The sequence below is a fragment of the Etheostoma spectabile genome, unplaced genomic scaffold (assembly GCF_008692095.1).
Source record: "Etheostoma spectabile isolate EspeVRDwgs_2016 unplaced genomic scaffold, UIUC_Espe_1.0 scaffold00019056, whole genome shotgun sequence".
Taxonomy (NCBI): domain Eukaryota; kingdom Metazoa; phylum Chordata; class Actinopteri; order Perciformes; family Percidae; genus Etheostoma; species Etheostoma spectabile.
The window spans coordinates 37,673-50,794 of record NW_022604651.1 but is presented as its reverse complement, the minus strand read 5'-3'; the positions used below and the strand labels follow the sequence as shown (position 1 = coordinate 50,794).

Here is a 13,122-nt window from a genome sequence, read left to right as displayed (position 1 = left end):
TGTTGGAGGACTTTAAGTCATCCTTTCGCAGCGGCATTTTCATAGTCTATGAGGTTTTACTGAGACGTGATTATTGCTGGTTGAAAACTTTACCCAATACCCCGCCGGGATGACTTGAAATATAGTCAGCTCTGGCAATTTTTGTCAGTCTCATGGGAGACTTAACTTGTGTATGAATATTAAAGCCAGTGGACATAGGTAAGTGAGAACTATTAGTATCTTGTTATAAGTATTTATCCAATGTTGTCCTAGTTCAGCAGAATGATCAAATTACCCTGTCCAAATGGTGTAGTACTTTCAGCTGTAATGCAATGGCCAAATCTGCAGTTCCTGGAATGGCCGCTTGATGCTGGCTGCAAAAGTCATTCAGTCACCATTGACTTCTGTTCTGAAATGCCTACATTTACAGCAGAAGCAACCATGCTCACAGCTTAGTACTAGAAAACAGGTTTGGTCCCTTCTGAAAAGATTTCTGGCTGCAAAAGTCATTCAGTCACCATTGACTTCTATTCTGAAATGCCCACATTTACAGCAGAAGCAACCATGCTCACAGCTTAGTACTAGAAAACAAGTTTGGTCCCTACTGACAAATTTCCTGTCCATTACAATGACATAGTGGTTAAAATAAACAGTTTTCAACAGTTTTAAGGCTTAACGTTCTGTTTTATTGAGGAGTGGACGGCTTTGAGTGACAGGTAGATGCATCACATATTCTGTGGCTGACATAGACTGAAGACTTCATTTGCCTAGCAATAACTCATTGAAAACATATAGATCATGTTTCATATGGCTTATGGTCCTTGTACAGCTGTGACCTCATGGAAAGGTCAGTTTTGGTCAAGAAGCCAATCACTTGCATCTTCTGTATGACTGTACACCCCCTGAGGGTGGAGAAATTATGCACCATGTCTGTTGTGAGTGCTAAACCAGGTCCAGTTTAATGTTGGAGGACTTTAAGTCATCCTTTCGCAGCGGCATTTTCATAGTCTATGAGGTTTTACTGAGACGTGATTATTGCTGGTTGAAAACTTTACCCAATACCCCACCGGCAAGACTTGAAATATAGTCAGCTCTGGCAATTTTTGTCAGTCTCATGGGAGACTTTACTTTCTGTATGAAAATTAAAGCCAGTTGACATAGGTAAGTGAGAACTATTAGTATCTTGTTATAAGTATTTATCCAATGTTGTCCTAGTTCAGCAGAATGATCAAATTAGCCTGTCCAAATGGTGCAGTACTTTCAGCTGTAATTCAATGGCCAAATCTGCAGTTCCTGGAATGGCCGCTTGATGCTGGCTGCAAAAGTCATTCAGTCACCATTGACTTCTATTCTGAAATGCCCACATTTACAGCAGAAGCAACCATGCTCACAGCTTAGTACTAGAAAACAAGTTTGGTCCCTACTGACAAATTTCCTGTCCATTACAATGACATAGTGGTTAAAATAAACAGTTTTCAACAGCTTAACGTTCTGTTTTATTGAGGAGTGGACGGCTTTGAGTGACAGGTAGATGCATCACATATTCTGTGGCTGACATAGACTGAAGACTTCATTTGCCTAGCAATAACTCATTGAAGACATATAGATCATGTTTCATATGGCTTATGGTCCTTGTACAGCTGTGACCTCATGGAAAGGTCAGTTTTGGTCAAGAAGCCAATCACTTGCATCTTCTGTATGACTGTACACCCCCTGAGGGTGGAGAAATGATGGACCATGTCTGTTGTAAGTGCTAAACCAGGTCCAGTTTAATGTTGGAGGACTTTAAGTCATCCTTTCGCAGCGGCATTTTCATAGTCTATGAGGTTCTACTGAGACGTGATTATTGCTGGTTGAAAACTTTACCCAATACCCCGCCGGGATGACTTGAAATATAGTCAGCTCTGGCAATTTTTGTCAGTCTCATGGGAGACTTTACCTTGTGTATGAATATTAAAGCCAGTTGACATAGGTAAGTGAGAATTATTAGTATCTTGTAATAATTATTTATCCAATGTTGTCCTAGTTCAGCAGAATGATCAAATTAGCCTGTCCAAATGGTGCAGTACTTTCAGCTGTAATGCAATGGCCAAATCTGCAGTTCCTGGAATGGCCGCTTGATGCTGGCTGCAAAAGTCATTCAGTCACCATTGACTTCTGTTCTGAAATGCCTACATTTACAGCAGAAGCAACCATGCTCACAGCTTAGTACTAGAAAACAGGTTTGGTCCCTTCTGAAAAGATTTCTGGCTGCAAAAGTCATTCAGTCACCATTGACTTCTATTCTGAAATGCCACATTTACAGCAGAAGCAACCATGCTCACAGCTTAGTACTAGAAAACAAGTTTGGTCCCTACTGACAAATTTCCTGTCCATTACAATGACATAGTGGTTAAAATAAACAGTTTTCAACAGTTTTAAGGCTTAACGTTCTGTTTTATTGAGGAGTGGACGGCTTTGAGTGACAGGTAGATGCATCACATATTCTGTGGCTGACATAGACTGAAGACTTCATTTGCCTAGCAATAACTCATTGAAAACATATAGATCATGTTTCATATGGCTTATGGTCCTTGTACAGCTGTGACCTCATGGAAAGGTCAGTTTGGTCAAGAAGCCAATCACTTGCATCTTCTGTATGACTGTACACCCCCTGAGGGTGGAGAAATTATGCACCATGTCTGTTGTGAGTGCTAAACCAGGTCCAGTTTAATGTTGGAGGACTTTAAGTCATCCTTTCGCAGCGGCATTTTCATAGTCTATGAGGTTTTACTGAGACGTGATTATTGCTGGTTGAAAACTTTACCCAATACCCCGCCGGGATGACTTGAAATATAGTCAGCTCTGGCAATTTTTGTCAGTCTCATGGGAGACTTTACTTGTGTATGAATATTAAAGCCAGTTGACATAGGTAAGTGAGAACTATTAGTATCTTGTTATAAGTATTTATCCAATGTTGTCCTAGTTCAGCAGAATGATCAAATTAGCCTGTCCAAATGGTGCAGTACTTTCAGCTGTAATGCAATGGCCAAATCTGCAGTTCCTGGAATGGCCGCTTGATGCTGGCTGCAAAAGTCATTCAGTCACCATTGACTTCTATTCTGAAATGCCCACATTTACAGCAGAAGCAACCATGCTCACAGCTTAGTACTAGAAAACAAGTTTGGTCCCTACTGACAAATTTCCTGTCCATTACAATGACATAGTGGTTAAAATAAACAGTTTTCAACAGCTTAACGTTCTGTTTTATTGAGGAGTGGACGGCTTTGAGTGACAGGTAGATGCATCACATATTCTGTGGCTGACATAGACTGAAGACTTCATTTGCCTAGCAATAACTCATTGAAGACATATAGATCATGTTTCATATGGCTTATGGTCCTTGTACAGCTGTGACCTCATGGAAAGGTCAGTTTGGGTCAAGAAGCCAATCACTTGCATCTTCTGTATGACTGTACACCCCTGAGGGTGGAGAAATGATGGACCATGTCTGTTGTGAGTGCTAAACCAGGTCCAGTTTAATGTTGGAGGACTTTAGGGCATCCTTTCGCAGCGGCATTTTCATAGTCTATGAGGTTTTACTGAGACGTGATTATTGCTGGTTGAAAACTTTACCCAATACCCCGCCGGGATGACTTGAAATATAGTCAGCTCTGGCAATTTTTGTCAGTCTCATGGGAGACTTTACCTTGTGTATGAATATTAAAGCCAGTTGACATAGGTAAGTGAGAACTATTAGTATCTTGTTATAAGTATTTATCCAATGTTGTCCTAGTTCAGCAGAATGATCAAATTAGCCTGTCCAAATGGTGCAGTACTTTCAGCTGTAATGCAATGGCCTGATCTGCAGTTCCTGGAATGGCCGCTTGATGCTGGCTGCAAAAGTCATTCAGTCACCATTGACTTCTGTTCTGAAATGCCACATTTACAGCAGAAGCAACCATGCTCACAGCTTAGTACTAGAAAACAGGTTTGGTCCCTTCTGAAAAAATTCTGGCTGCAAAAGTCATTCAGTCACCATTGACTTCTATTCTGAAATGCCCACATTTACAGCAGAAGCAACCATGCTCACAGCTTAGTACTAGAAAACAAGTTTGGTCCCTACTGACAAATTTCCTGTCCATTACAATGACATAGTGGTTAAAATAAACAGTTTTCAACAGTTTTAAGGCTTAATGTTCTGTTTTATTGAGGAGTGGACGGCTTTGAGTGACAGGTAGATGCATCACATATTCTGTGGCTGACATAGACTGAAGACTTCATTTGCCTAGCAATAACTCATTGAAGACATATAGATCATGTTTCATATGGCTTATGGTCCTTGTACAGCTGTGACCTCATGGAAAGGTCAGTTTGGGTCAAGAAGCCAATCACTTGCATCTTCTGTATGACTGTACACCCCCTGAGGGTGGAGAAATGATGCACCATGTCTGTTGTAAGTGCTAAACCAATTCCAGTTTAATGTTGGAGGACTTTAAGTCATCCTTTCGCAGCGGCATTTTCATAGTCTATGAGGTTTTACTGAGACGTGATTATTGCTGGTTGAAAACTTTACCCAATACCCCGCCGGGATGACTTGAAATATAGTCAGCTCTGGCAATTTTTGTCAGTCTCATGGGAGACTTTACCTTGTGTATGAATATTAAAGCCAGTTGACATAGGTAAGTGAGAACTATTAGTATCTTGTTATAAGTATTTATCCAATGTTGTCCTAGTTCAGCAGAATGATCAAATTAGCCTGTCCAAATGGTGCAGTACTTTCAGCTGTAATGCAATGGCCAAATCTGCAGTTCCTGGAATGGCCGCTTGATGCTGGCTGCAAAAGTCATTCAGTCATTGACTTCTATTCTGAAATGACATTTACAGCAGAAGCAACCATGCTCACAGCTTAGTACTAGAACAGGTTTGGTCCCTTCTGAAAAGATTTCTGGCTGCAAAAGTCATTCAGTCACCATTGACTTTTATTCATGCCCACATTTACAGCAGAAGCAACCATGCTCACAGCTTAGTACTAGAAAACAAGTTTGGTCCCTACTGACAAATTTCCTGTCCATTACAATGACATAGTGGTTAAAATAAACAGTTTTCAACAGTTTTAAGGCTTAATGTTCTGTTTTATTGAGGAGTGGACGGCTTTGAGTGACAGGTAGATGCATCACATATTCTGTGGCTGACATAGACTGAAGACTTCATTTGCCTAGCAATAACTCATTGAAGACATATAGATCATGTTTCATATGGCTTATGGTCCTTGTACAGCTGTGACCTCATGGAAAGGTCAGTTTGGGTCAAGAAGCCAATCACTTGCATCTTCTGTATGACTGTACACCCCCTGAGGGTGGAGAAATGATGGACCATGTCTGTTGTGAGTGCTAAACCAAGTCCAGTTTAATGTTGGAGGACTTTAAGCATCCTTTCGCAGCGGCATTTTCATAGTCTATGAGGTTTTACTGAGACGTGATTATTGCTGGTTGAAAACTTTACCCAATAGCCCGCCGGGATGACTTGAAATATAGTCAGCTCTGGCAATTTTTGTCAGTCTCATGGGAGACTTTACCTTGTGTATGAATATTAAAGCCAGTTGACATAGGTAAGTGAGAACTATTAGTATCTTGTTATAAGTATTTATCCAATGTTGTCCTAGTTCAGCAGAATGATCAAATTAGCCTGTCCAAATGGTGCAGTACTTTCAGCTGTAATGCAATGGCAAAATCTGCAGTTCCTGGAATGGCCGCTTGATGCTGGCTGCAAAAGTCATTCAGTAACCATTGACTTCTATTCTGAAATGCCCACATTTACAGCAGAAGCAACCATGCTCACAGCTTAGTACTAGAAAACAAGTTTGGTCCCTACTGACAAATTTCCTGTCCATTACAATGACATAGTGGTTAAAATAAACAGTTTTCAACAGTTTTAAGGCTTAATGTTCTGTTTTATTGAGGAGTGGACGGCTTTGAGTGACAGGTAGATGCATCACATATTCTGTGGCTGACATAGACTGAAGACTTCATTTGCCTAGCAATAACTCATTGAAGACATATAGATCATGTTTCATATGGCTTATGGTCCTTGTACAGCTGTGACCTCATGGAAAGGTCAGTTTGGGTCAAGAAGCCAATCACTTGCATCTTCTGTATGACTGTACACCCCCTGAGGGTGGAGAAATGATGGACCATGTCTGTTGTAAGTGCTAAACCAGGTCCAGTTTAATGTTGGAGGACTTTAGCATCCTTTCGCAGCGGCATTTTCATAGTCTATGAGGTTTTACTGAGACGTGATTATTGCTGGTTGAAAACTTTACCCAATACCCCGCCGGGATGACTTGAAATATAGTCAGCTCTGGCAATTTTTGTCAGTCTCATGGGAGACTTTACTTGTGTATGAATATTAAAGCCAGTTGACATAGGTAAGTGAGAACTATTAGTATCTTGTTATAAGTATTTATCCAATGTTGTCCTAGTTCAGCAGAATGATCAAATTAGCCTGTCCAAATGGTGCAGTACTTTCAGCTGTAATGCAATGGCCAAATCTGCAGTTCCTGGAATGGCCGCTTGATGCTGGCTGCAAAAGTCATTCAGTCACCATTGACTTCTGTTCTGAAATGCCTACATTTACAGCAGAAGCAACCATGCTCACAGCTTAGTACTAGAAAACAGGTTTGGTCCCTTCTGAAAAGATTTCTGGCTGCAAAAGTCATTCAGTCACCATTGACTTCTATTCTGAAATGCCCACATTTACAGCAGAAGCAACCATGCTCACAGCTTAGTACTAGAAAACAAGTTTGGTCCCTACTGACAAATTTCCTGTCCATTACAATGACATAGTGGTTAAAATAAACAGTTTTCAACAGTTTTAAGGCTTAACGTTCTGTTTTATTGAGGAGTGGACGGCTTTGAGTGACAGGTAGATGCATCACATATTCTGTGGCTGACATAGACTGAAGACTTCATTTGCCTAGCAATAACTCATTGAAAACATATAGATCATGTTTCATATGGCTTATGGTCCTTGTACAGCTGTGACCTCATGGAAAGGTCAGTTTGGGTCAAGAAGCCAATCACTTGCATCTTCTGTATGACTGTACACCCCCTGAGGGTGGAGAAATTATGCACCATGTCTGTTGTGAGTGCTAAACCAGGTCCAGTATAATGTTGGAGGACTTTAAGTCATCCTTTCGCAGCGGCATTTTCATAGTCTATGAGGTTATACTGAGACGTGATTATTGCTGGTTGAAAACTTTACCCAATACCCCGCCGGGATGACTTGAAATATAGTCAGCTCTGGCAATTTTTGTCAGTCTCATGGGAGACTTTACTTTGTGTATGAATATTAAAGCCAGTTGACATAGGTAAGTGAGAACTATTAGTATCTTGTTATAAGTATTTATCCAATGTTGTCCTAGTTCAGCAGAATGATCAAATTAGCCTGTCCAAATGGTGCAGTACTTTCAGCTGTAATGCAATGGCCAAATCTGCAGTTCCTGGAATGGCCGCTTGATGCTGGCTGCAAAAGTCATTCAGTCACCATTGACTTCTATTCTGAAATGCCCACATTTACAGCAGAAGCAACCATGCTCACAGCTTAGTACTAGAAAACAAGTTTGGTCCCTACTGACAAATTTCCTGTCCATTACAATGACATAGTGGTTAAAATAAACAGTTTTCAAACAGCTTAACGTTCTGTTTTATTGAGGAGTGGACGGCTTTGAGTGACAGGTAGATGCATCACATATTCTGTGGCTGACATAGACTGAAGACTTCATTTGCCTAGCAATAACTCATTGAAGACATATAGATCATGTTTCATATGGCTTATGGTCCTTGTACAGCTGTGACCTCATGGAAAGGTCAGTTTGGGTCAAGAAGCCAATCACTTGCATCTTCTGTATGACTGTACACCCCCTGAGGGTGGAGAAATGATGGACCATGTCTGTTGTAAGTGCTAAACCAGGTCCAGTTTAATGTTGGAGGACTTTAAGTCATCCTTTCGCAGCGGCATTTTCATAGTCTATGAGGTTTTACTGAGACGTGATTATTGCTGGTTGAAAACTTTACCCAATACCCCGCCGGGATGACTTGAAATATAGTCAGCTCTGGCAATTTTTGTCAGTCTCATGGGAGACTTTACCTTGTGTATGAATATTAAAGCCAGTTGACATAGGTAAGTGAGAACTATTAGTATCTTGTTATAAGTATTTATCCAATGTTGTCCTAGTTCAGCAGAATGATCAAATTAGCCTGTCCAAATGGTGCAGTACTTTCAGCTGTAATGCAATGGCCAAATCTGCAGTTCCTGGAATGGCCGCTTGATGCTGGCTGCAAAAGTCATTCAGTCACCATTGACTTCTGTTCTGAAATGCCTACATTTACAGCAGAAGCAACCATGCTCACAGCTTAGTACTAGAAAACAGGTTTGGTCCCTTCTGAAAAGATTTCTGGCTGCAAAAGTCATTCAGTCACCATTGACTTCTATTCTGAAATGCCCACATTTACAGCAGAAGCAACCATGCTCACAGCTTAGTACTAGAAAACAAGTTTGGTCCCTACTGACAAATTTCCTGTCCATTACAATGACATAGTGGTTAAAATAAACAGTTTTCAACAGTTTTAAGGCTTAACGTTCTGTTTTATTGAGGAGTGGACGGCTTTGAGTGACAGGTAGATGCATCACATATTCTGTGGCTGACATAGACTGAAGACTTCATTTGCCTAGCAATAACTCATTGAAAACATATAGATCATGTTTCATATGGCTTATGGTCCTTGTACAGCTGTGACCTCATGGAAAGGTCAGTTTGGGTCAAGAAGCCAATCACTTGCATCTTCTGTATGACTGTACACCCCCTGAGGGTGGAGAAATTATGCACCATGTCTGTTGTGAGTGCTAAACCAGGTCCAGTTTAATGTTGGAGGACTTTAAGTCATCCTTTCGCAGCGGCATTTTCATAGTCTATGAGGTTTTACTGAGACGTGATTATTGCTGGTTGAAAACTTTACCCAATACCCCGCCGGCAAGACTTGAAATATAGTCAGCTCTGGCAATTTTTGTCAGTCTCATGGGAGACTTTACTTGTGTATGAATATTAAAGCCAGTTGACATAGGTAAGTGAGAACTATTAGTATCTTGTTATAAGTATTTATCCAATGTTGTCCTAGTTCAGCAGAATGATCAAATTAGCCTGTCCAAATGGTGCAGTACTTTCAGCTGTAATGCAATGGCCAAATCTGCAGTTCCTGGAATGGCCGCTTGATGCTGGCTGCAAAAGTCATTCAGTCACCATTGACTTCTATTCTGAAATGCCCACATTTACAGCAGAAAGCAACCATGCTCACAGCTTAGTACTAGAAAACAAGTTTGGTCCCTACTGACAAATTTCCTGTCCATTACAATGACATAGTGGTTAAAATAAACAGTTTCAACAGCTTAACGTTCTGTTTTATTGAGGAGTGGACGGCTTTGAGTGACAGGTAGATGCATCACATATTCTGTGGCTGACATAGACTGAAGACTTCATTTGCCTAGCAATAACTCATTGAAGACATATAGATCATGTTTCATATGGCTTATGGTCCTTGTACAGCTGTGACCTCATGGAAAGGTCAGTTTGGGTCAAGAAGCCAATCACTTGCATCTTCTGTATGACTGTACACCCCTGAGGGTGGAGAAATTATGCACCATGTCTGTTGTGAGTGCTAAACCAGGTCCAGTTTAATGTTGGAGGACTTTAGGGCATCCTTTCGCAGCGGCATTTTCATAGTCTATGAGGTTTTACTGAGACGTGATTATTGCTAGTTGAAAACTTTACCCAATACCCCGCCGGGATGACTTGAAATATAGTCAGCTCTGGCAATTTTTGTCAGTCTCATGGGAGACTTTACCTTGTGTACGAATATTAAAGCCAGTGGACATAGGTAAGTGAGAACTATTAGTATCTTGTTATAAGTATTTATCCAATGTTGTCCTAGTTCAGCAGAATGATCAAATTAGCCTGTCCAAATGGTGCAGTACTTTCAGCTGTAATGCAATGGCCTGATCTGCAGTTCCTGGAATGGCCGCTTGATGCTGGCTGCAAAAGTCATTCAGTCACCATTGACTTCTGTTCTGAAATGCCCACATTTACAGCAGAAGCAACCATGCTCACAGCTTAGTACTAGAAAACAGGTTTGGTCCCTACTGAAAAAATTCTGGCTGCAAAAGTCATTCAGTCACCATTGACTTCTATTCTGAAATGCCCACATTTACAGCAGAAGCAACCATGCTCACAGCTTAGTACTAGAAAACAAGTTTGGTCCCTACTGACAAATTTCCTGTCCATTACAATGACATAGTGGTTAAAATAAACAGTTTTCAACAGTTTTAAGGCTTAATGTTCTGTTTTATTGAGGAGTGGACGGCTTTGAGTGACAGGTAGATGCATCACATATTCTGTGGCTGACATAGACTGAAGACTTCATTTGCCTAGCAATAACTCATTGAAGACATATAGATCATGTTTCATATGGCTTATGGTCCTTGTACAGCTGTGACCTCATGGAAAGGTCAGTTTGGGTCAAGAAGCCAATCACTTGCATCTTCTGTATGACTGTACACCCCCTGAGGGTGGAGAAATGATGCACCATGTCTGTTGTGAGTGCTAAACCAAGTCCAGTTTAATGTTGGAGGACTTTAAGTCATCCTTTCGCAGCGGCATTTTCATAGTCTATGAGGTTTTACTGAGACGTGATTATTGCTGGTTGAAAACTTTACCCAATACCCCGCCGGGATGACTTGAAATATAGTCAGCTCTGGCAATTTTTGTCAGTCTCATGGGAGACTTTACCTTGTGTATGAATATTAAAGCCAGTTGACATAGGTAAGTGAGAACTATTAGTATCTTGTTATAAGTATTTATCCAATGTTGTCCTAGTTCAGCAGAATGATCAAATTAGCCTGTCCAAATGGTGCAGTACTTTCAGCTGTAATGCAATGGCCAAATCTGCAGTTCCTGGAATGGCCGCTTGATGCTGGCTGCAAAAGTCATTCAGTCACCATTGACTTCTATTCTGAAATGCCCACATTTACAGCAGAAGCAACCATGCTCACAGCTTAGTACTAGAAAACAAGTTTGGTCCCTACTGACAAATTTCCTGTCCATTACAATGACATAGTGGTTAAAATAAACAGTTTTCAACAGTTTTAAGGCTTAACGTTCTGTTTTATTGAGGAGTGGACGGCTTTGAGTGACAGGTAGATGCATCACATATTCTGTGGCTGACATAGACTGAAGACTTCATTTGCCTAGCAATAACTCATTGAAGACATATAGATCATGTTTCATATGGCTTATGGTCCTTGTACAGCTGTGACCTCATGGAAAGGTCAGTTTGGGTCAAGAAGCCAATCACTTGCATCTTCTGTATGACTGTACACCCCCTGAGGGTGGAGAAATGATGGACCATGTCTGTTGTGAGTGCTAAACCAGGTCCAGTTTAATGTTGGAGGACTTAAGTCATCCTTTCGCAGCGGCATTTTCATAGTCTATGAGGTTTTACTGAGACGTGATTATTGCTGGTTGAAAACTTTACCCAATACCCCGCCGGGATGACTTGAAATATAGTCAGCTCTGGCAATTTTTGTCAGTCTCATGGGAGACTTTACCTTGTGTATGAATATTAAAGCCAGTTGACATAGGTAAGTGAGAACTATTAGTATCTTGTTATAATTATTTATCCAATGTTGTCCTAGTTCAGCAGAATGATCAAATTAGCCTGTCCAAATGGTGCAGTACTTTCAGCTGTAATGCAATGGCCAAATCTGCAGTTCCTGGAATGGCCGCTTGATGCTGGCTGCAAAAGTCATTCAGTCACCATTGACTTCTATTCTGAAATGCCCACATTTACAGCAGAAGCAACCATGCTCACAGCTTAGTACTAGAAAACAAGTTTGGTCCCTACTGACAAATTTCCTGTCCATTACAATGACATAGTGGTTAAAATAAACAGTTTTCAACAGTTTTAAGGCTTAACGTTCTGTTTTATTGAGGAGTGGACGGCTTTGAGTGACAGGTAGATGCATCACATATTCTGTGGCTGACATAGACTGAAGACTTCATTTGCCTAGCAATAACTCATTGAAGAATATAGATCATGTTTCATATGGCTTATGGTCCTTGTACAGCTGTGACCTCATGGAAAGGTCAGTTTGGGTCAAGAAGCCAATCACTTGCATCTTCTGTATGACTGTACACCCCTGAGGGTGGAGAAATGATGGACCATGTCTGTTGTAAGTGCTAAACCAAGTCCAGTTTAATGTTGGAGGACTTTAGGCATCCTTTCGCAGCGGCATTTTCATAGTCTATGAGGTTTTACTGAGACGTGATTATTGCTGGTTGAAAACTTTACCCAATACCCCGCCGGGATGACTTGAAATATAGTCAGCTCTGGCAATTTTTGTCAGTCTCATGGGAGACTTTACCTTGTGTATGAATATTAAAGCCAGTTGACATAGGTAAGTGAGAACTATTAGTATCTTGTTATAAGTATTTATCCAATGTTGTCCTAGTTCAGCAGAATGATCAAATTAGCCTGTCCAAATGGTGCAGTACTTTCAGCTGTAATGCAATGGCAAAATCTGCAGTTCCTGGAATGGCCGCTTGATGCTGGCTGCAAAAGTCATTCAGTCACCATTGACTTCTGTTCTGAAATGCCCACATTTACAGCAGAAGCAACCATGCTCACAGCTTAGTACTAGAAAACAGGTTTGGTCCCTTCTGAAAAGATTTCTGGCTGCAAAAGTCATTCAGTCACCATTGACTTTATTCTGAAATGCCCACATTTACAGCAGAAGCAACCATGCTCACAGCTTAGTACTAGAAAACAAGTTTGGTCCCTACTGACAAATTTCCTGTCCATTACAATGACATAGTGGTTAAAATAAACAGTTTTCAACAGTTTTAAGGCTTAATGTTCTGTTTTATTGAGGAGTGGACGGCTTTGAGTGACAGGTAGATGCATCACATATTCTGTGGCTGACATAGACTGAAGACTTCATTTGCCTAGCAATAACTCATTGAAGACATATAGATCATGTTTCATATGGCTTATGGTCCTTGTACAGCTGTGACCTCATGGAAAGGTCAGTTTGGGTCAAGAAGCCAATCACTTG

General features: G+C 40.8%; 15 non-coding genes across 15 annotated transcripts; all 15 read left to right on the top strand.

Annotated features, from left to right (window-relative positions):
* Positions 1-19: 19 nt before the first annotated feature.
* LOC116683682 (U4 spliceosomal RNA) lies at positions 20-160 on the top strand. The gene has a single exon (XR_004330668.1). It is a non-coding gene; the product is annotated as a U4 spliceosomal RNA (small nuclear RNA).
* An 800-nt stretch (positions 161-960) lies between these two features.
* On the top strand, positions 961-1,101 carry LOC116683646 (U4 spliceosomal RNA). Its single transcript, XR_004330634.1, has one exon. It is a non-coding gene; the product is annotated as a U4 spliceosomal RNA (small nuclear RNA).
* Positions 1,102-1,771: 670 nt separating this feature from the next.
* Positions 1,772-1,912, top strand: LOC116683701 (U4 spliceosomal RNA). The gene has a single exon (XR_004330686.1). It is a non-coding gene; the product is annotated as a U4 spliceosomal RNA (small nuclear RNA).
* Positions 1,913-2,711: 799 nt separating this feature from the next.
* Positions 2,712-2,852, top strand: LOC116683681 (U4 spliceosomal RNA). The gene has a single exon (XR_004330667.1). It is a non-coding gene; the product is annotated as a U4 spliceosomal RNA (small nuclear RNA).
* A 668-nt stretch (positions 2,853-3,520) lies between these two features.
* LOC116683680 (U4 spliceosomal RNA) lies at positions 3,521-3,661 on the top strand. Its single transcript, XR_004330666.1, has one exon. It is a non-coding gene; the product is annotated as a U4 spliceosomal RNA (small nuclear RNA).
* Positions 3,662-4,460: 799 nt separating this feature from the next.
* Positions 4,461-4,601, top strand: LOC116683679 (U4 spliceosomal RNA). The gene has a single exon (XR_004330665.1). It is a non-coding gene; the product is annotated as a U4 spliceosomal RNA (small nuclear RNA).
* Positions 4,602-5,389: 788 nt separating this feature from the next.
* Positions 5,390-5,530, top strand: LOC116683698 (U4 spliceosomal RNA). Its single transcript, XR_004330683.1, has one exon. It is a non-coding gene; the product is annotated as a U4 spliceosomal RNA (small nuclear RNA).
* Positions 5,531-6,206: 676 nt separating this feature from the next.
* Positions 6,207-6,347, top strand: LOC116683678 (U4 spliceosomal RNA). Its single transcript, XR_004330664.1, has one exon. It is a non-coding gene; the product is annotated as a U4 spliceosomal RNA (small nuclear RNA).
* Positions 6,348-7,147: 800 nt separating this feature from the next.
* On the top strand, positions 7,148-7,288 carry LOC116683700 (U4 spliceosomal RNA). The gene has a single exon (XR_004330685.1). It is a non-coding gene; the product is annotated as a U4 spliceosomal RNA (small nuclear RNA).
* A 671-nt stretch (positions 7,289-7,959) lies between these two features.
* Positions 7,960-8,100, top strand: LOC116683677 (U4 spliceosomal RNA). The gene has a single exon (XR_004330663.1). It is a non-coding gene; the product is annotated as a U4 spliceosomal RNA (small nuclear RNA).
* Positions 8,101-8,901: 801 nt separating this feature from the next.
* Positions 8,902-9,042, top strand: LOC116683634 (U4 spliceosomal RNA). Its single transcript, XR_004330622.1, has one exon. It is a non-coding gene; the product is annotated as a U4 spliceosomal RNA (small nuclear RNA).
* A 668-nt stretch (positions 9,043-9,710) lies between these two features.
* LOC116683636 (U4 spliceosomal RNA) lies at positions 9,711-9,851 on the top strand. The gene has a single exon (XR_004330624.1). It is a non-coding gene; the product is annotated as a U4 spliceosomal RNA (small nuclear RNA).
* An 800-nt stretch (positions 9,852-10,651) lies between these two features.
* LOC116683676 (U4 spliceosomal RNA) lies at positions 10,652-10,792 on the top strand. The gene has a single exon (XR_004330662.1). It is a non-coding gene; the product is annotated as a U4 spliceosomal RNA (small nuclear RNA).
* Positions 10,793-11,469: 677 nt separating this feature from the next.
* LOC116683675 (U4 spliceosomal RNA) lies at positions 11,470-11,610 on the top strand. Its single transcript, XR_004330661.1, has one exon. It is a non-coding gene; the product is annotated as a U4 spliceosomal RNA (small nuclear RNA).
* A 675-nt stretch (positions 11,611-12,285) lies between these two features.
* On the top strand, positions 12,286-12,426 carry LOC116683674 (U4 spliceosomal RNA). Its single transcript, XR_004330660.1, has one exon. It is a non-coding gene; the product is annotated as a U4 spliceosomal RNA (small nuclear RNA).
* The last annotated feature ends 696 nt before the right edge of the window (positions 12,427-13,122 follow it).